We start from the raw sequence: 23,227 nt of genomic DNA on the forward strand, positions 1-23,227 counted from the left end.
CAAGGTTTGAGGGTGGCATGTCCTCAATATTGCTGGATTATTGTGGTTATAGGACATTATTTAAAAGTTAGCTTTCAAACACTCTTAAGCAGTTCAACATGAAAAGTCTGTAATGTGAAGACAAGGTGAACCAATCAAGGTGATTTATTGCTGCAATGGTAAACCAAGAACAGGATGATAAATAGGCTAAGGTCCTTGCGCATCTTGCTATAAATGAGTGCACCAGGAGTGGAATTCATTAAATAACTTTGGAGCTCTCTGCCATTTAGAAGGCACATCATGGCCTTCTTTGGCCACCAAAGTTTAACAATCCTTTTTAAAAATAATCTCTGTTCTTAGGAGATTAAATAAACCTAAATACTAAAGCAAACAAGAGATTAAGATAAAACCACCCAACCTAGTTATTATATCACCAAAAATCCTAATCTAATAAACCAAAGCAAAAATCTTGAGGATTTATTAACATAAAAGAGAAATCTCAAATATTTGGTTTGGAGAAATGAGCTGTACATAAGGTTTAAAGAGGGTATACTGAATTCAAAAAACATACACAGTCCAAAACTCAATAGAAAAGTTGAGGTATAAAAAAATGTACTCCTTTCCCATCATAATCTAAGTTAACTACAAGAACTTTACCAGCAATTTCATTTCTGTCTGATCAACTGAACATATTTCCTAGATGAACACTTGGAAAAGCCAAGACTGAACTTACACTTGTATTTTCTGTATTTTCAATCAGCTTCACTTCCATCAACATCTCTTTACAAATCTGTATATTTCTAGGGGACTCTTATACACTGTTGGTGGGAATTCATATTAGTTCAGCCACTGTGGAAAGCAGTTTGGAGATTTCTCAAAGAGCTTAAAACAGAGCTACCATTCAACCCAGCAAACCCATTACTAGGTATATACCCAAAGGAAAACAGACCATGTACAGTGGCTCACATCTCTAATCCCAGCACTTTGGGGGACAAAAAATGTCCCCCAAAAATGCAGGTAGATCACTAGAGTCCAGGAGTTTGAGACCAGTCTGGGCAACAAGGCAAAACCCCATCTCTACAAAAATATAAAAATTAGCCAGGTATGGTGGGGCACAGCAACAGTTCCAGCTACTCGGGACGCTGAAATGGGAGAATCACTTCAACCCAGGAGGCAGAGGTTGCAGTAAAGCAGGGGGTGCACTCAGCGGGCGGCAAAGGTGAGACCCAAGAGGAGGGAGGGAGGGGGCGAGGGAGGAGGGGGAGGGGGAGGGCAGGAGGGGGGGAGGGAGGAGGGGGAGGGGGGAGGGAGGATTGCGGGCAGCCGATTGCTGGGCTCTCGGGATCAACCTAGGTGTTGTTGTTCATCAACGGTGGGCTGGATAAAGAAAATATGGTACATATACACCATAGAACACTATGCAGCCATAAAAAAGAATAAAATCATGTCCTGTGCAGCAACCTGGATACAGCTGGAGGCCATTATTCTAAGCAAATTAACGCAGGAAAAGAAAAGCAAATACCACATGTTCTCTAACTGGGAGCTAAACACTGGGTACTCACGGAGGTAAGAATGGCAATAACAGACACTGGGACTACTAGAGAGGGGAGGGAGAGAGGGAGGGATGAGCAGAAAAACCAACTGTTGGGTATTATGCTCAGTACCTGCGTAACGGGATTAGAAGCCCAAACCTCAGCATCACACAACATACCCACGTAACAAACCTGCACCTGTACCCCTGAATCTAAAACAAAAGTTGGGGAGAAAAAAAATCTGTATATTTCTAATATGCCTCCGGGCTCTTAAAAGACATGTATTTCAAAACAAAGCAGATGCTGACTTGATGACAGCCTGATAATTTGAGGGCAACAGGCAGAAGTCAATGACAAGATGACAATTGCACAACACAATCCATGCTGCAAGATGAGAAAGAAAGCATTTCACCCCAAAAAATAAATGTCTCAAGCTTCCTGTCTTGCTCAAGTTGGGAAGTAACATGAAGGTGTTCTTACTAGAAAAAACTCTGTGGTTGTTACAAACTGAGTGAAGATTTGCATTTATTTCACCAAACTATATATATTCACATTTCACCTAGCTATTCATATTAAAAGCATCTGCAATCCTGGGCCTTGGATTTCCCTTGGCAGGTGTCAGTCCACTGTGGAAGTTGTTCCCCACATCTCAGTAAGTTCTGTTGGCCAGAAAGGACATTCAGTGACAAGCACTACTTTGAATCCAGGCAAGGGAGGAAATTAAATACACTATCCATGACTTTTCTCTAGGTGTCTGAGATACTAGCACATCTTCACCTCCTAAAAATTCACTCATCTACCACTTAATTTTTCTTTTTTTTTTTTTTTTTTTTTGAGACGGAGTCTCGCTCTGTCGTCCAGGCTGGAGTGCAGTAGTGCAACCCTGGCTCACTGCAACTTCCGCCTCCCGGGTTCAAGCGATTCTCCTGCCTCAGCCTCCTGAATAGCTGGGACTACAGGCATGCGCCACCATGCCCAGCTAATTTTTTGTATTTTTTTTAGTAGAGATGGGGTTTCGCCATGTAGGCCAGGATGGTAACTCCTGACCTCAGGTAACATCAATTTTTTCTCAGTAAAGCCTACAATAGGAGGAAGTGAGAGAAAGAAAAAGAATTGGTATTAACTCTTATGCAAACCATGCCTCAGTCTCCTCAGGTAAACAGGAGAGCATCAGAAAGTCAGGTGACCATCGGAAAGCTAGGGGAGCACCGGAAACTAGGGGAGCATCAGAAAACTAGAGGAGTATCAGAAAGCTTGGGGAGTATCGGAAAGCTGGGGAGCATCTGAAAGCTAGGGGAGCATCTGAAAGCTAGGCAAGTTATTTAGCCTTTCTCAGTTTCCCTACATCTGTTAAATGTTGATAATACCTATTTCTCAGAAATTTCATGAGGATAAAATGAGACGGCATAAGTAAAGAACCTACCAGAATAAATTCATTGGTGGTGTTCAGCAAAAGATATTTATGACCATTACTAACTGGGCACTAGGGCCAACACCGTGACAGGCCAAAGTCCTACAACAGATAAGGAAAAGAAACCACCAAATGGGTCACACACCAACTCTGTGAAATCCAGATCATCGTTATAGATACAAAAATAAAAAAAACAGTCCCTGACTTTCCACTTGGGCACAACATGAACGAATAATAAACCACATACCATGCTTAAAATTATAGTAGCAAGATCAGCCTTTCATTGGAGAAACAGATAAAGATCTTTTATCATCAGTAGAGCATAGTGTTTAAAACAAATTATAAGTTTAACAGGGTGGTGGTCACAGCTACCTACTATAAGCAGACAGGCTTTCTGGCATTCCCAACAAAATACGCTTTATGCACACAGCCAAAATATGACTGCAATTACTCTGGTCCCAACAGATGACTGCATTAGATAATGCCTCAACTCAGTAGCTGCTGCAATCTATGTTAAGAGAAGCAGAAATTCTGTAACAGGAACTCAATATCCTGGCTCCCACAGAGTCCTAATGTCTATCTTACAGGCTTGTTTATAAAGATTAGCAATAATGTGACACAAAGTGCCTGACACAGTGGTTACTCAATAAATGATAGCTGAAATTAATTACCAGGAAGCAACAAAATCGAAAGCCAGAACTTGCCATGAAACAAATGTAGAGTGGTTCCTTCTCAATCAAGACATTAAGTTGTATGAAAACACTTGGATAGGCCTGGCACGGTGGCTCACGCCTGTAATCCCAGCACTCTGAGAGGCGGAGGAAGGCGGATTACCTGAGGTCGGGAGTTCAAGACCAGCCTGGCCAACATGGTGAAACCCTGTCTCTACTAAAAATACAAAAAATTAGCCAGGTGCAGTGGTGCATGCCTGTAATCCCAGCTACTCAGGAGGCTGAGGCAGAAGAATTGCTTGAACCCAGGAGGCGGAGATTGAGGTGAGCCGAGATCATGCCACCGCACTCCAGCCTGGGCTACAGAGTGAGACTTTGTCCCAAAAAAAGAAAAAGAAAAGAAAAGAAAACACTTGGATAACGAACACAGTACTATGCCCTACCACAAGGAGGGCTTGTCAGTAAACATCGGGTTAATCACCTTGACAGTCAAAAAGGAATCCCAAAGTGCCCATTCCTCTGGGGCAAATAAAGAACCATGAAAAAAAGAGAAATGGTCTCTATCCTCAGAGAATCTATACCTACCTGAGGAGAAATCACATGGTTTCAGCTCTCTGTCTGCATTCCCCCCTTGACTCTATGTTCCATGAAGGCAAAAACCAAAAACTTTATATTGCCATACAATACAGGCGCTCAATAAATATCTGGTAATCTGGTCATGCACAGTTGCTCATGCCTGTAATCCTAGCACTTTGGGAGGCCAAGGCAGGCAGACTACTTGAGGTTGGGAGTTCAAGACCAGCCTGGCCAACATGGTGAAACCCCATCTGTACTAAAAATACAAAAATCAGTCGGACATGGTGGTACACACCTGTAATCCCAGCTACTCGGGAGGCTGAGGTAGGAGAATTGCTGGAACCCAGGAGGCAGAGGTTGCAGTGAGCCGAGATCACACCATTGCACTCCAGCCTGGACAACAGAGTGAGATTCTGTCTCAAAAAATAATAATAATAAATAAAAATAAAATAAAAATCTGGTAAGCAAATGAGCCTCATAGGATCTTAGGACTAAAAGAGCCACCTAATTCAAAACTTTTCAAGCCTGGCTTCACAACTGCTCAACCTAAACTCTCAAGGTGAAGACTGAGAACCTGTGTATTTCAAATGCTCCCAGATGACTGTGATACTAGAGACGGATAATCACTAGTGTAACTGAGCCCATGTGAATCATCTGAATGCCCTTTACAATGTCCCTGCCAGAAATGGTCCAGCCTTATGCATGAGGGTCTCCAAGGATGGGACACAGCCTATCACACCTGCAAGCACCTGGACCAGCAAAGTCCTTTCTAATGTTTACTCAAATATCTGTATTTACTCATTGGTTCTCTCCTGTGAGGCCTGAGAAGATAAAAGGTAACCTCTCCTCCTTCCACATGATGGACTTTTGACTCCTGTGACAAAGGATGACGCCGCCCTCTGAGTTTTCTCCAGGCTAAACACCCTTGATGAACTATGCGTTAATCATTAAGTGCTAGGCTCTTTAAGTATGCAACACAATACAACATGTCAGAGAAGGGAGAAATCGGGGTGTGTTATGGTAAGCAGCAAGACATCAATGAAGAAGGTGGGTCTTAAAGGATGAGAAAGATAGGAATAAAACTAGTGTTCAGGGGCTGGTGCTCAGAGGGAAAAGTGAGGCAAGACACTGATAAGGAGCACCGTATGCAGGAAAGGAGATAAGAGTGATAAAGCAACAAGTGAAGAAATTAGTAGGTTTCATATACTTTTTTTTTTTTTTTTTATGAGACAGGGTCTCATGCTGCTGCCCGGGCTGGAGTGCAGTGGTGCTATCTCTGCTCACTGCAGCCTCTACCTCCTGGCCTCATGCGATCCTCCCATCTCAGCCTCCTGAACAGCTGGGACTACAGGCATGCATCACGATGCCTGGATAATTTTTTCGTATTTTTTGTAGAGACAGGATTTTACTATGTTGCCCAAGCTGGTCTCGAACTCCTAGGCTCAAGCGAACCATCCACCTCAGCCTCTGATATAGTCTGGCTGTGTCCCCACCCAAATCTCATCTTGAATTGTAGCTCCCATAATTCCTAAGTGTCATGGGAGGGAGCCAGTGGGAGGTAACTGAATCATGGAAGCTGGTTTTTTCCATGCTGTTCTTATGATAGTGAATAAGTCTCACGAGATCTGACGGTTTTATAAAGGGGAGTTCCCCTGGACATGCTCTCTTGCCTGCTGCCATGTAAGACGTAACTTTGCTACTCATTTGCCTTCTGCCATGATGTGAGGCCTCCCCAGCCACGTGGAATTGTGAGTCCATTAAGCCTCTTTCGTTTATAAATTACCCAGTCTCAAGTATGTCTTTATTAGCAGTGTGAGAAGAATCTCAGCCTCCCAAAGTGCTGAGATTACAAGCAAGAACCACGGCGCCTGGCCTCCATACTTTCTGAATTCAATAGAACTAAAACTGAAAACGAATTAAAATTCGAAGAAAATCAGAATAGGAGGTAAGAGGAGAGAGCAAAGGCCTAGCATAGGAAGGCAGAGACACAGTCTGGTAGAGGACCAAAAACAGAGAGACCAAACAGGAATGTCGTAAAAGCAAGCAGGAAAGGATGACTTTGAAGTAGCAAAGTATTAGAGCCACCTGAATTCCTCCAGGGTGGCACATGTAACTAAGTGGTCCCTTAAAAAGAATGATCAGACAAGATGGCCTGGAGAATGGGACAGCAGGAGTCAAAGGGGTCACAAAGAAGGCTACTACAGCCACTTAGCTACAGCCACTTAGATACAGGGGTCAAGGTCCACTCTAAGACGGTGACAATAAAACTAAGAGTAAAAGCTGAAAAATAAAACCAATTCAAAGGGAAAACAACGATAAAGCTTGGTCACAGATCAGACCAAAAGTAAGAGAAAGCGAAGAATCAGAAATGACTTCTAAGAGTTGCTAGAAATTCGAGGAAGAAGCAGGACAATACTCTGGAAAGGAGCGGTAAGACAATTATGCAATCACATGTACTAAATGCACTGGTTGGTTAGTACTAGGGTGGTTTTACTTTATGAAAGCTTCAAAGTTCACTGCCTGTTCTACAAACACACATAGTAACTAACTGGTCGTTTTGCTATTTTCTCTGGTCCCAGCACAGGTTGTAATTTCTGTGTCAGCAGACAGGGAATATTTGGTTTTGAATCCTTAATCTGTAACATTACCACCAAAGTTAAAGCGCTTGCAAAAAATAAAATGTGCTTTGACAGAGTTAGGTGAAAGAAGCCAGTCACAAAATACAACATATTGTATGATCCCATTTATATGAAACACACAGAAAAGGCAAATCTATAAAGACAGAAAGTAGGTTAGTGGTAGCCTAGGGCTGGGGTCAGGGAGGAGGGGTGTGGCTGGAAAGAAATGGGGAGTGACTGCAAATGGGTTTGGAGTTTCTTTGTGGGATAATGAAAATGTCCTAAAATTGTTTATAGAGATAGTTGCAGAACGTATGAATATACTAAGAACTACTGACTTGTTAATTTAAATAGAGAATTATAACTCAACAAAGTCGTTATTAAAAAACACTTTAGGAGTACATAAATAATTACTGCGACCTCAGACACTCGGCATCTCTCCAATAAAAGCAACTATTACACTTAAGTTCAAATAAAAAGCCACCAGACAATTTGGGAAGCCTAAAAGACACTTTAGGAAGACTAAGAGAGTTATGTTCCCTCTGGGGGAAAAATTAAGCATGAAAAAGATACAGATTTAAACATATAGATCCCTTTTTAAATTAGTTCTTACAATTGACCAAAATGTTCTAAAATGTACTTAAAAGGGAAAGACAAAGTTTGAGGTTTCTCTTCAACAATTACGAACAATTACGTCGAGTAATATTATACTGGGTACCTATGGTTCGGTTTTTTAGAAGCTGAAACAAAATAATGTACAGTAAGCCAATTCAATGAAAAGCAAAAGACTATGTAACTTAACAATTACTGAGCAGATGGGTAAACCTATTTTACAAATCTGAAGACCTAACAAAAACCTTCATGTAGAGAGGTCCTTTTGCTTGAAACATGTAAGAAAACTATCCAAAATAATTTCTGCCCCCATGATATCTCCTGAAAAACATGGTTCCTACCTCCCTGATGCCTTAATTATTAAAGCCATTACCATTCTCTTTCCACTGAACACTTAGAATGCTTACTTAGATGGTATTCCAATGGTTACCATACTTACTTAGATGGCAGTCATCAAGTTATATTCACTGCATGTGTCAGGACCTTTTGAAATCAGAGGACCTGCAATGGGCGCACACAGCTGATGCCCAGTGGAAACCTGCTGACTGATAATCAAACGAGGACAGCAGTGAAGAGTGACAGTGTTTCTGTTCAAAACTGCTTGTGGATTAGAAGAACCCAAATCTGTTGGCTAAAGACTTTTTTTTTTTTTTTGAGACGGAGTCTCACTCTGTCGCCCAGGGTAGAGTGCAGTGGCACGATCTCAGCTCACTACAAGCTCTGCCTACTGGGTTCACTCCATTCTTCTACCTCAGCCTGCTGAGTAGCTGGGACTACAGGTGCCTGCCACCACGCCCAGCTAATGTTTTGTATTTTTGGTAGAGACCGGGATTCTCCGTGTTAGCCAGGATGGTCTCAAACTCCTGACCTCGTGATCCGCCCACCTCAGCCTCCCAAAGTGCTGGGATTACAGGTGTGAGCCATCACGCCCAGCCAAGACATTCTTAAAGGAACAATCAAATGGTGGGAAAGTATAGATTATAAAAGTACTACATTTCAAATATATAACTACTTACTACTACCTCTAATGACAGACATTTAATAAATTCAAAATGCCACTGATTAAAATAAAAGACTGACGCTTTCAACATGGTGGATCCTAAGCAAATTTTAATTCAACAGATTCAAATACATACTTAACATATTTCACCTGCCTACAGAAAAATGTAAAGCAATCAAAAAAAACTAAAAATATGTAAGTATTCTGAATCAAGAAATATGAAGAGTGGTCTCCCTCAATCATCTGACCTATTAGACCCTATCTGTTAATGGATTCAAGTTATGGAGAAAGCCTAAAATAAAGAATCTGAGAAAGATAAGAGCCATTTTTCTATTACAATGCCCTCCCACCTAAATAAATTACTTTGGCCCAAAGCTATGTTTATTAAGAGGCAAGTCTGGTACCACACTCTCAAGTACTGGCTCTACACAAAATGAAGCCCTCTGACACTCTGGAGATAACTGAAATACATACATACCAAGTTCTCCCAGAAGCTGCCCAGGAATTGCAGGAGGGATCAAAGAGAAAGCTTTCACATCTACTGGGAAAGAAACCAGGCTTTGGAGGGCATATGCTAACTTTCCACAATACAATGTGGCCTATGAGTTAAATAGTGCAAAAGAGACCACAAAAGACACAAGATGGCAGCCAGTCTACTTCCCAGAAATAATACAAGACACAGCTTTACAAGTTTTAACTTTTTTTTTTCTCATTTGATCTCAAGAATTCTGACAAGGGCAGACACTTTCCCCATTTCTCAGATGAGAAAACTAAAGCTCATGAAGACTGACATACCCACTCAGCTGCCTACCTGACTGCTCCACTTGGCAAGTCAACTTGCATCTCATATTCAACATGTACAGATCAACTCTTAATACCGCACCCAAACCTGCTCCTCCAGGCATCTCCATTTCAGTAAATGGCAGCGGCATTATTCCAGCTGCTCAGGCTAAACACCTTGGTGTCATCCTTGAGTGCACTCTTTGTCGCACTCCACATCATCTCACCCATCAGTGAATCATTTTCGCCCCGCTTGAGATATATCCAGAAACCACTCACTTCTCATCACCTCCACAGCTGCTATCATATCTCACTCACCTACAGAGCATTGCTAGAAACCTCTAACATCCCCCTCTTTCCACCTTTGCACTCCTCCCCATTCTACTCCCCTGCACGACAGAGTGCCACTCTTTAAAGATGTCAGACCAAAACCCTTTGTACAAAACCCTCCAGCGGCTTCCCATCTCACTCGGAGTTGTTCATTGATGTATCCCTAGGATGAGAAAGTATCTGCCATCTAGAAAGTGCATAATGATACTGCTAATTAGTAAATGAAAGACAGCCAAAGTCACACAACTAGTATGTAGTAGAGCCAGGACTAGAACAAATCTTCCACTGTTCTTTGGTAACACTGAAACCAGATTTACGAAAAGCAACAATCCACATGGGAGGACATTCTTACATTTTACTTTGCATAACTGAATCTTTTCATGTATAGTCAATACTATGTTGAATTTCCAACAAGTTAAAATGAAAATACTACTTTATAAAGCCATGAAATCTCACACTAGGAACTCTGAATATTACTTTTTTGGTAGCATGAGCAAACATCTGCTTAATTATCACAGTAATGGCACTCAGATCTTCAGTGTGACTGTTCTGCCGTCAGTGACATGATCTTACCATTATCCCAAGACTACTACACACAAAAATGACCACACTCTAAAAGATTCAGAACCAAGCACCTAGAAGAGGTAATAAGCATTTCCAAATCTCCTACACACACATTATACCAATCATCTGAAACAGGAATTAAGTTTCCAGGGTGTTATCAGTAACAACAAAAAGGTTAGATTCAGAATTGTCTACTATCAAAATTACAAAGAAAAACTCTGAGCTGAGTTTAAATGTTGATTGGTTTCAGATCAGAATGAAACTAACACTAAAATTATCCACCAGTACAGAATTTTCTCACTAAAATATTTCAGAGTTAAAAACAAAAACTCTATAAATTTCTTTCTTCAGTTCTTTCAAAAACATTTCTACTATCTATAAAAAGGCTTAAATCTTACTAAATCATAGTAATAAATTTACAGAATTTTTACAGTAGGTCCTAAAACTGAATTCAACCTTCAATTTTCTCTTTTACAAAGAAGAGATCACTTGATACCTAATAGGTAAACAATGAAGACTTATTAAGTCAATGAAGAAATGAATGAATGAATGAATGAAGATCCAGAAGGGTTATATGACTCTTCACAGCTCCAACAATCAATATCAAAATCCAGCATTAGTCATAACTAGCTTTCCAGATTCTTTTGGAGTGGGTGTGGGAGTAGAAGAAACCAAGATTTAAAAATCCTATCTGGGTCCTCAGGAAAATCTTAACCAAAAGGCATTACAGCCAGTTTCCTTTGGTTCTCTTTCTTAGAAAAGCACTTGATAAAATAAGTTTTGCCAAGATATATCTCCTTGGAAACCAAAATGCAATTGACTATTGCTTATTTCTCTATGTATATAAATAATATTTAATATATGACCATAAACAACTGCAATTGTTTTTGCATCAAAAGTAAAACAGGTGGCCTATGACTAAAAGAAAAATCCAACCAGAGGAGAGGAACAGAACATTGAAAAGGACCACATAAGTCACTAGAAGAGTATCAGCTATACAAGAACAAGAACCATGTATCCTGTTTACCAGTAGCAGCCACCAGTCCCTGGCATATAATGGGATTCAATAAACACCTACAGGAAAAGTGAATAAATTACTCCTTACAGACCTACCCATGCAAACAAAAATTCATTTGGTCACCATTCAACATATGTTGCAGATACAAATTCATTTGGTCACTAATAAACAAATCTTTATGATAGGCCTACTACATACAAGCATACTACATTTTTCTTCCACGGAAATTCTACCAAATGTCCCTTCAAATAATATGCTCAACCAAAATTATCGCCATCGTTATATTAAGAAGATGAGAAAATATATCTTAAGTAGCCGAAATTAGTTACTATAGCAGCCACTAAATTTGCTGTTCTGACTTGAATCTTTTGCCTTCAATTCATCCTATATAACCCAGCCAGATCAGTTTTCTGTTTTGTTTTTGTTTTTGTTTTTTTAACACATCCAAAATATAAAATAGTACTGTGGTTAAGTATTCTACCTTCATATGGGGTCCACTGCTATTCAACAGGCAGATACAGGAAATCTGAAACTACTGGATTGGAAAAGGAAAGACAACACAGAATCAAGGAAAAAATTATCACGAGTGACAGTTCTTATAATAATTTCTCTATATCACTGTGATGCAACTGGCACAGAGTGTTGGGTATGAACACCCACTAAGGTACACATCTGACTGTTGTGATAATTCAAGATTCATTGCCTTTTTGAAGCTTTCCCAAGCCACTGGACTCAATATCTGTGAAAGCACTTTGCAAACCGGAAGTGCTAGACACACAGCTTTTACTACGCTCCTTGCCAATTGATAGCCTCATACATTCTGCCATTAAAATCAACTTACCTCATTCTCTAAGTGTGTCTCGACCCTTCAAAAACAGAAAAAATTCTTTGAATTGTTTAATGTCACTTCTTTATTACTCAATATCTAGAACAGCATAACTTAAAAGTGCCATTTACACTTCCCGATTTCAGAACGTATTACCAATCAAAACAGCGTGATAGTGGCATAAAAACAGACAAACAGACCAACAGAATAGAATAGACAGCCCAGAAATAAACCCACGTATATAGGCCAAATGATTTCTGGCAAGGGTGCCAAGACCACTCAATAAGGAAAGGACAGTCTCCTCAACAAATGGTGCTGGAAAAAATAAGACACCCACATGCAAACGAATAAAAGTTGGACCCTTATACTATACATAAAAATGAACTCAAAATGTACTAAAGACCTAAATGTAAGACCTAAATTATAAAACTTCTGAAGAAAACACAAGCTTCATTACTTTGGACTTGGCAGTTATTTCTTGGACATGACCAATAGCAAAATTAGCCGAGAGGGACTACATCAAACTAAAAAATTTTTGTGCATCAAAGGACACAATCAACAGAGCGAAAAAGCAACCTGGAATGGAAGAAAATATTTGCAAGTAATCTATCTCATAAGGAGTTAATATCTAAAATATGGAGCGAAGCCTGAGGTCGCTGGGGACTGCCCACTGGGCCTTGCCCAAGATGGACAGCCAGATTCCTTATGATGACTACCCAGTGGTTTTCCTGCCTGCCTATGATAATCCTCCAGCATGGATTCCTCCTGAGAGGGTACCCCGCCCAGACTACAACAATGAGTTGACCCAGTTTCTGCCCCAAACCATCACACTGAAGAAGCCTCCTGGAGCTCAGTTGGGATTTAACATCTGAGGAGGAAAGGCCTCCCAGCAAGGCATCTTCATCTCCAAGATGATTCCTGACTCTGATGCACATAGAGCAGGACTTCAGGAAGGGGACCAAGTTCTAGCTGTGAATGATGTGGATTTCCAAGATACTGAGCACAGCAAGGCTCTTGAGATCCTGAAGACAGCTCGTGAAATCAGCATGCATGTCCACTTCTTTCCCTACAATTATTATCACCAAAAACAGAGGACTGCGCATTAGACAGTTACAGCCCACAGCCCTTCATGTGGACTCTCCCACGACATGCTGACTAGACTTTAGGGGAGCCACTTCTACTTTCAGCCCCTCCCTGGAATAGTGGAGTTGGGAGGATGGGGAGACAGTTAACCAACTGCATTATCCAAACTGTATTGCACTTTTAGTTCTCCAGTTTTCTAGGTGAGCTTCATTCTCTGAAAGGAGAAGGATGATGATATCTAGGCATAACCTAGACCGTGAGGAACCTAGTTAGGAAAGACAAGTGACATTTATTGAATTCCATGTACTAGTCCTTTCCACCTGTCACATTTTAATTATAGAAATCAATAGCAAAAAGAATCTTAGGGATTTTCCATCTGACTTGCCTGGCCATCTCATCTCATCTCATCCTTGTACTACCAGAGGTTTCATACACTTTGGAGACTCCAATGAGACCCTGTTTTCACCCCTTCCTCCTCCTAGCCTCTCCCCCAAAAAGTAAAACACAATGCCGAAGAAAAAATATATATATATCCAGAATATATAAAGCACTCCTATGACTCAACGACAACAATAAAAAAACCAAATAACCCAATTTAAAAATGGGCAGAGGGCTTGAACAGACATGTATGCAGAGATAATATAAGAATGGCCAACAAGAATATGAAAATGCAATCAACTTCATCATCAGAGAAACATATATCAAAACCATAATGAGATATCACCTTGTATTCATTAAGATGGTTACTATTTAATTTTTTTTTCAATTAGCTCTGGGTGTGGTGGTGTGCAACAGTAGCCCCAGTTACTCGGGAGGCTGAGGCATGAGGATCACTTGAGCCCGGGAGGCAGACATTGCAGTGAGCTGAGATCACACCACTGCACTCCAGCCCTTATAAGTGGCAGAGGGAGACCCTGTCTCGAAAATTTGTTTAATTAATTAATTTTAAAAAAAAAAAACAGAAAATAAATATTGGTAAGGATGTGGAGAAGTTAGAACCCTTATGAACTATTGATGAAATTGTAAAATGGTACAACTATGAAAAACAGTATAAAGGTTCCTCAAAAAATTAAAAATAAAACTATCATATGATCCAGCAATCCTGCTTCTGGGTATATATACAAAATAATTAAAAGCAGGGTCTTGAAGAGATATCTGCACACCCACATTCACAGCAACAATCACAACTGCCAAAAGGTAGAAGTAACCCAAACATCTATCCACAGATAAACGGATAAACAAAATGTGGTATACTCATACAATGGAATGCTACTAAACCTTTAGAAAGACAGAAATCCTGTCACATGCTACAACATTGATGAACCTTGAGGATTATATGCTAAGTCAAATAATTCAGTCACAAAAAGACAAATACTACATGATTCCACTCATATGAGGTTACCTCAAGTAGTCAGATTCACAGAAACAGAAAGAATGATGGTTGCCAGAGTCTGTGGGAGGTGGAAATGGGGGCCAATGTTTAACGCTTACAGAGTTTCAGATTTGCAAGATGAAAAAGTCCTGGAAATCTGTTTCACAACAAGGTGAATATACTTAATACCACTGAACACTTAAAAATGGTTGAAATGGTCAACTTTATGTGTTTTTACTACAATTTTTTTAAAAGAAGTGCTAACATACAATTATCAAATTGCATGTACATGTCCCATCTCCACTGCAGGAGTCTCAGCAGCCTGACCCTTTAAACTGCTGGCAGTCATTTGAGGAGTTCTTCCAAGTTGTCTTTTAGAATCAATGGGCCTCTACGAAAGATCCAGAGGCTCTCCTTTTCACCCATCCAAAATGAAGTTTCTACAATCCCCAGTTCGCTGCACTCTGGTTTAAGTCCACTACTTACTTACCTTATTGTCAAGCACAGATCTAAAAATTACATAAAAGTCACTGAGTTTTCAACTAAGTGGGGAAGAAGCATAACAGAATCACTTACTGAGCTTCTTGAAATTACCCATCAACCTCAATATCTAGCATTCTCCCCCAGAAGAAAAGCCTCAAGGTTCACTGTGATTCTCTACCCAAGCACTCACTGCTTCCCCCAAACACACATCCTATCCAAACCACAGAAAACCACTACTTTTAACCACCACCTTGAAAATGGCCTTCAGAACAATCTCATCCAAAGCAATTATTAGGCTGAGGTTCTTGAACTTTTAATAAGCCTTTTCTGTGAATCCTACAGCTCTCTGTAACCTACCATTTATCTACTGAAACATTATTTTGTTATGCAATTTACTATACCTTGCTTCCTGTTACAAAGGATCATCATTAAGATCCTAATTTAAAAAATAAAACAACACTGAGACTCTGAAGAACCACAGGCATTTCTCAAACTGGAAAAGAGACATGGTTTAGGAACCATATTCAGGCTTTCTAACACGTTTCCCAAGAGCACATTCTGAGCTAGGAGTCAAACCTGCCCCCACTACACAAACACACACACAAGCATGCACACATATGCACACAGAGCACTCTCTTCGTATGTCAAATACCAGTACTAAGAAGTTAGGCTCTGGGAAAGCACGCTGGCAGAAGCTTCTGAGGTCTTCAGTGGAGCAACCAAAAGTATGGTTAGGGAAAAGTGAGGAGTTAAATCAACTACACATTTAATCCTCATTTCAAGAACTTGGGTTTTTGAAAAGTCTTTAAAAGTCAAGCAGTATAGTTCAGAGCCACAGCCCCACGCTTCTTGCAAGAATATGGAAAAAAAAACTGACTCTATTTTTATTCCTAGGTATATACAGGTGAAGTAAACAATAAAAGTCAAACTTGGTGAAAATTTTAGGACATCCTATTGATTTATATTTCCCTATCTTATAAGCACCTCCGAATAAGCAGACTCTCTCTTCCTGAAGGCATGGGATACCACAGTCCAGTTAGCCGTTGCTTCTCTGAGAGCATCAAGAACTGAAAAGAAACATTTTTAAGAACAGAGGTTCAGGCCGGGCGCTCATGCCTGTAATCCCAGAACATTGGGAGGCAGCGGTGGGCGGATCACCTGAAGTCAGGAGTTCAAGACCAGTCTAGCCACTATGGTGAAACCCCATCTCCACTAAAAATACAAAAAATTAGCTGTGCATGGTGGCGTGTGCCTGTAGTTCCAGCTACTCAGGAGGCTGTGGCAGAAGAATCGCTTGAACCCAGGAGGCAGAGGTTGCAGTGAGCCAAGATCGCACCACTACACTCCAGCCTGCATGACAAGAGCAAAAATTCCGTCTCCAAAAAAAAAAAATAAAACAAAGGTTCAATCAATTCTGGGAGGTAGAGACTATTAAAGGAAAGGCAATAAGTTCAAAAATTACCAAATTAGGCCGGGCACAATGGCTCACATCTTTAATACCAGCACTTTGGGAGGCCAAGGCGGGAGGATCCCTGGAAGTCAGGAGTTCTAGACCAGCCTGGCCAACATGGTGAAACCCTGTCTCTACCAAAAAGACAAAAATTAGCTGGGTGTGGTGGCATATGCCTGTAATACCAGCTACTTGGGAGGCTGAGGCAGGAGAATCACTTGAACCCAGGAGGCAGAGGTTGCAGTGAGCAGAGATCGCACCACTGCACTCCAGCCTGGGTGACAGGCTCCATCTCAAAAAAAAAAAAAGCAAATTAGATTTCCTATCTAGATAAATAATTTACAATATGAAGAAAATGAATTACAGAACGATAACATTGAGGCCAAAGTAAAAGACACTGACCATAGTCAAGTCTTGATTATAGGAACAAGGTCGTTAGGCACACAGCCCTTTGCTTTTCTTTCTCAATAGCTTTCTTTTGAGCAGTTCAGAACTCATTATAAAAAGAAGCAAGTCGGCTGGGCACACTGGCTCCCGCCTGTAATCCCAGCACTTTGGGAGGCTGAGGCAGGCAGATCACCTGAGGTCAGGAGTTTGAGACTAGCCTGGCCAACATGGCGAAACCCTGTCTCTACTAAAAATATAAAAATTAAGCGGGTGTGGCAGCGTGTGCCTGTAATTCCAGCTACTCGGGAGGCTGAGGCAGGAGAATCACTTGAACCCAGGAGGCAGAGGTGGTAGTGAGTCGAGGTAGCGCCACTGCACTCCAGCCTAAGTGACAGAGTAAGACTCCATCTCAAAAAAAAAAAAAAAAAAAGGGAAGCAAGTCGCTGAACCACAAAACCATCAATGACTATACCTGTTCATAGCTTTGGTAAAAGGTTTTATGGAAAAAGTAGAAAGGGAAAAGAAATAACCACAATTAACTTTCATATCTGTGAAATTCATTTAACCTAGACCTGCTCTGTGGGAGGAAAGAGGGAAAAAGGAATCCAATGGCAGCAGCACTGGCTGTCAGTTCTGCTCAAGTTGCCTTTGAGTGACCCCCAAGTTTTTGTGAACCAGCAATTCTCCCTCCCCAAGCTGGCATTCCCAACAAGCACACATTCTCCTGCCTCTCCTGAATTTGAAAAAAGGAAAACTAACATTATGTAATTGCCTGCTTCCTGCAATTTAAACTTAGGCATACTACAATCCTAATTAGAGGGAGAACTTAGTGCAACATGACAAGCAACAAATTGGAAATCTACAGGTTGAAGTTTCTCATCCCAGACTTCCAGAGGCGAAGAGAAATGGCTTCACCTGACTTTGTGGCACACCCACCAACACACTACTACTTACTACGGGCCAGCTAAAGAAGCCCCTGACATCCCTCCATGTCATTTTGGTGTCATCTCTCTATGCCTTTAAGAAAACACGCTGTTCTGTTTGCAGATGGGGTTATCTTACTCTCTCCAGGCCAGAATAAAAGGAGAAAATGGTTGTTGACTGGGGAACATTACCTACCATTAAAAGATCTGCCCTGATGGTTTTTTGTACCCTCATGATTACAAACCAAATCAACCAAATCACTGTGTTGTTCTGTCCCTTATGCAAATCATCCATGTTTAAAAGACCCAGAAGCCACAAATCTTGCCCATGCTTCTAAGACTCACTTCAGAGCTCATCAACAATTCACTGAAAAAAATGAATGAGCTAGCATCTAAGAATAAATAAAGCATCTAAGAACTTAAATAAGACCTTTGAAAGCAAGGTGTCATCAAAGTGTGTGGGTTTTGTTTTTGTTTTTGATTAGCTGGGCACAGAAAAAAACTAACAGCAAAAATTCAATGAGGCCAATTTTTTACACCAAAAAAGTAGAAGTGCAGCAGGTAGAAGGTCGGATTGTCAATCTCCAGGGATAGTGGAACACCCTTATTTTACTGCATCTGTCTGTAGAATAAGACCCAAACTTCTGTGTGAGCACTGGCAGAATACCACAATGCTTATTCCTCCCGGGAGAAGGAAATCCCCTCACCTCAAGAGCGTTCACCAAACCAGCAGGGAAGTTTCTTCTCTGCTGGCTCAGATTACTCTACTGGAAGGTAGGGTGGCACAACATAAATCAGCCCCATTTTCAACAGGAAGCTCTACATGTTCCTGTTTTATGTCCTGTTTTATCTCTCCACCTGACTAACACCTCCAGCCCCAATCTCTGGTTACCCTTACATGTCGCTGAGAAAAAAGGTCTAAAATTCAGTTGGCCATGGTCCAGAAACAAAAATGGTACACCTAATTTCTTCTGCAAATGGAAATGAGTTTTAAAAAAGAAGAAAAAGACAAACCAAAATAAACTGAGTTTAGCTTTTCTAAAGAGCTAAAGAGTACATTATGCTCTGAGCTAATAAAGATTTCTTTAAAAATGAAACAAAATAAGAAAGCCTACAGGCTCTACTATGCAGAAACTTTAACTCATATTTTCTTTTTCCATAATTTTGTCATTTGAGTAACTATGAAGCTTGGTTACCAAACACTACATCAATGTTGTTTTCATAGCTTTACAACCTTACCATAGATTGTTCGTTTCCTTAAGTTCTGCATCTCCTCATTTTGGATATTTAATAAATACTGAACTCTTAAGTGGGGGGAGAAAGCAGTAAAATTTTAACATAACAGGCTCTAAGGTAGGGAAAAAAAAAAACAGAAAATAAACAAATATAATTAAATATGGACACCTGTCTTCCAATCACTGCCCAGTTATTAACCAGTTCTACAATCTTCAACAAATCACTTCCACTTTCTGGGCTTCAGTTTCCTCATATGTAAAATGGGAAACATGAGCCAAATGAGTCAAAATCCCTCCTAGTTCCAACAATCCATGAATCTGTCCAACAAAAAGAAAACCCTATTACAAATAAGACTTTATAGTTTACAAAGTACTTTCATACATATATTCTCATTAATTTTTGTAGCTCATCTGTGAAGCAAGTTTTGAGCCCATCTCTGCAGGAAACAACAGTAAAGTTCAGAAAGAAGTTCAATTATTTTTCAGTATCTCACAACAAAAATGGCAGGGCAGGTATCTGAAACCCACACCTTCTGAGGACAAATAGTAGGCTACATTATTTCAAAATGTTTAAATATATTACAATTCAAAAATAATTGCCTATTATGTATAACCTTTATGGGGGCATCAGGATACCATAACTCCATACCAGGAAATATTACTACAAATGGTCCCACTGGACTACAAGTTCCATGCAGCCAGGTACACTCTTTTGCTCATCACTGGAATCACAGAAACCAAAAATGCACCTGCCAGATAGCAGCAATCAATAAATATTGCTTGACTCACCACTGAAAAGGTTAGGAATATAGGGATGCAATGGGGGAAAAAAGGAATTTCTGAATTTATTTTCAGATTTGAACTTCCATGATTTGATCCAAAGGGGAAAAAAAAGTGTGCTCTATCAGAGCTCTAGTTCTTTATTATGGGAATGAGTCTATTTGTCTTCCATAGAGAAAATCTAATATGGTCAGTGAACCAAAAGGCTTAAATCTGAGATGTCACAAAAAAATCTTCAGGATATTCATACTTTATTTGTGCACTGATACGGACCAATAACAATGATAATACAATGGTAAGGACTGATAAGAGGCACATAGTCATATTATTAATTATAACAAACTTTCCACCAAATTCCACTCTCATACCATTTCAGCTCTCCTCATGCTCCCATTTCACAGCTCAAAGAGATTTTTGAAAAAAAGAAAAACAGTCATTTATCTAAAAATTCAGACTGCAACTTAACGTAGAACATATACACATCACAACTCAACCAAGATTCCCCCAAAGTCTACAAAACTGCTAATCCCAAGCAATCCTCAATCTATGACTTCAATAAACTTACTAGAAGGTGTTTTTAAAAGTTCCTAAACATTCAAGGTGGGGGCACTATACCAAAATTACACACATACTTCAAAGCAAAAGCAAAGCAAATGCAGAAGCCTGAAAATACTAGTGAAAGGGCAGAGACAAATGAAGAGTTAAATGAATCTCAATACAAAGTATCAGAGAGCTGCTTTGCAATTATTACCTGGAGTTCAAGTCAACCTTGCCATTGAATCCTCCAATGAAATCACAACTATCACTGACTGATACTTCAGATTTTAAAAGTTCACTGTACCAGAATTGCAATTTCAAACTCGAGGAGCAGAAGCAGGAACTGCAGAGAAGCTAACAACAGCAACACCTACTGACTGTCTCAAGCCACTCACCAAACTTGTTCTCTCAGTCAACTAGAAAAATCAAATGACAGTCAACTTCAAGAGTCCTTTATTTAAGCATTAATGAGATAAGAAAATTAGTTGTCAGAGACATAAAGTCATTCATCCCCCAAATCTCTTATTTTGCCTCTAACCATTTATGTGGAAACAATCACTCATCATTTTAAATGCAGTTAATTGTTAATGCTTTAGCATAATTGATTCCATGGGAAAATGTTTTAATATTAACATTGTAGTTAATAACTGGGATGTCATCTAATAGTTGGACACATCAGTGGCCGTAATAAACTAGCTGAGACCTACTGCTATTACCACTGTTCCGTATTATCCTTTTTTTAATCCTGGTAAAGGTAGCTTAATTGCAGCTTTCACAAAACGAAGAGAAAAATGAAAGTCGTTAAATCAGGATTATACAGAAAATTAATACTATTACTAAACTGGCCGCAGAACTCAGTATGATCTAACCTTGTACATTTCCAAAAGATTCGGTCAGAGAATCTTTGCCTTGGACGGATACTCCATAGGAGAAAACAGGAGAAAGTTGACACTTAACTCCCACAGAGTACCAGCATAAAAACAATGGCTTTAAGAGTCTGACTCAGAGTTTCAACATGAAAGGTTTGCTTTATAGAGGAAACGCCAATCCCAGTCCATCCAGATAGACCTGGAACCTGATGAAAGTCGACACCTTTACTCTGAAATTTGCATCGCATCGCTGGCTCCAGTTTAGAAACATGATCGTTTCACAGGTAGTATGCATTTCAGTGAATGCTGCCTCTAAACTACCCGTCAGCGAAAATAAAATCTGTAAGGTAAACGTAGTCTAGGAGCCATCAATCCCCAAATGCTTCCCTTAGAAAACGAATGCCAACAATTCAGCTAATCTTCATTGAAAGTGAGCCATTTCCCATGTCTCTCTGTTTTCCAAACCACGATGAAATTTCAACCTGCCCAACACGATTACTGGTCCACCTAGAAATGCCGTGGAGCGATTTTTTAAGAGCCTCGGAAATTTCCTTTAAGGTCAGGAGAGAAGCTGGTAACAGATGGGGCGAAGGAGGAAAAGTTCTTTTTGCAGCACCCTCGCGCCTCCCCAGCCCTTTCGCGGTTTACTCGCTCCCTGGAAATCAGGTTACAGCATCCCAAAATTTCATGTCCCCAAGACCCCCAAAGGGGAAATTAACCACCCTCAGGCACCGAGCTGTTTGTCTCCATTTCCCACAACTCAGCCAACTCGGCCTGCCTACTACTCCAGCTCAGGCTGCAAAGCGCTCACCCAGGTGACTGGAAAGGAAGGGTCGCCAGGTGGCGACCAGCTCAGCGGGGTGAACGCAACCGCCCGGACGGGGACGCGGGTCTCCTGGCCTCCCGCAGAGGCGCCTGCCCGGTAGTTGTGCAGATTCGGGTTCTGGGGTGTGTGCGCGCGCGCCGGGCGCGGTAGAGCCGGACTCGCCCCCGCCAGGTTGCGCTATCAGCAAGCCACCAAATCGAAAATCAAACTTTAACCGACCTCCTGGGGTCCTGCTCCGGGCCCTGGACCCCAACCCCGGCCACAAACAGGGCAGGGGGCTGTCAGCGGTCCTGCACCCCCACTACCCCCAGGACCCGGGCGCGGGGACCACTTACCGCTCGGCCCGGCCTCCCGGTGCCGCCGCGCGTCCCGGGCGCGTCCGCCGCGCGCTCTCCCTGGGGAGAAAGAGAAACCGTGTAGACGGCCGGCGCGCGCTCACTCGCCGCCTCCTCTGCGGAGAGCGGCGAGGCCGGGCCGGGGCGGGCGCCGAGCGCGGAGCGGAGGGGGGCCCGAGGGAGGCGGGGGTGGAATCAGCCCAATTCCCGAGCCCGGCTCCGAGGGGGACCCGGAATGCAGGCTGGCGGGCGGCCGGCGGGGGCCGAGCTCCCGAGGAGAAGGCGGAGGTGGCCCCGTCCTCGGGCATCAACTATTGTCTAGGCGCCCGGGCCCCGGCTCGCGCCGTCCCCGAGGCTCAGCGCCCCCCATCCCGCCCGCCCGCAGGAGAAAAAACTGAGGGGGCGCCCAATACGGGAAGCAAGTGCGGGGGTCCGGGCTCCGAAGGTCCGAGATGGGCGCGAGGTAGGGGGGGATGGGGGGTGCGTACCGCGTGGGGGAGGGGACAGGTAAGTGCCTACGGGGGCGAGAAGGCCCCGAGGACCGGTGGGGGAGGAAATGGGGAGGGAGCTACAGAGGCGGGAGGGGATGGAGTGGCGGCGGGGGCGGCCTCTGGGGCCCAGACCTGGCCCTCCCCGGGGACCCTCCAGCCGGGGACTCAGCGCTGCACTGACTTTTCGCTCACTCGCTCACGCACGCACTGAACTAGCTCACAAAGTTGCCGGCAGTGGCGGCGCCTCACTCGCCCTTCCCCTCCCCGCCCCGCCTCCCGCCCCCGCCCCATTCCTTCCCCTCCTTCACTCCTCCCTCTCCCCCAAGTCTCGGGTGAGATCACCACGGAGCGGCTAGGCACTGCGCGCAAGTCTCGCGAGAGAAGCGGCGGCTGGGCCTTGCGGGCGGAGGAAGTGGAAGAAGTCGCGGGAGGGTAGGGGACCGCGGAACTTCTGGTTGCTATGACGACGGCAAAGCCCTGGATTCCTGTCTACTGCGGAGAGCAGAGGCTGCAAACGTGGGTGCAGTTTTCAACCTGCC

General features: G+C 42.1%; 1 protein-coding gene and 1 pseudogene across 6 annotated transcripts in view; one reads left to right on the plus strand and one right to left on the minus strand.

Moving 5' to 3' along the window:
* SIPA1L1 (signal induced proliferation associated 1 like 1) overlaps positions 1-22,919 on the minus strand; it is a 410,818-nt gene extending 387,899 nt beyond the window's left edge. For 3 of the 6 annotated variants that reach the window (XM_017961310.3, XM_021941336.2, XM_021941338.2), the window contains exons 1-2: positions 22,821-22,919; positions 22,198-22,257 (exon numbers count right to left, since the gene is read on the minus strand). The gene's annotated coding sequence lies outside the window, so the exon portion shown is untranslated. Of the gene's footprint in view, positions 1-20,381; positions 22,153-22,197; positions 22,258-22,820 lie in introns of those variants that run through there. The other 3 variants (XM_009211869.4, XM_017961309.3, XM_009211868.4) reach the window with 2 other exon arrangements.
* On the plus strand, positions 12,586-13,023 carry LOC101024452 (annotated as a pseudogene).
* Positions 22,920-23,227: the final 308 nt, after the last annotated feature.

Source organism: Papio anubis, chromosome 7 (assembly GCF_008728515.1).
Source record: "Papio anubis isolate 15944 chromosome 7, Panubis1.0, whole genome shotgun sequence".
NCBI classification, from domain to species: Eukaryota; Metazoa; Chordata; class Mammalia; order Primates; family Cercopithecidae; genus Papio; species Papio anubis.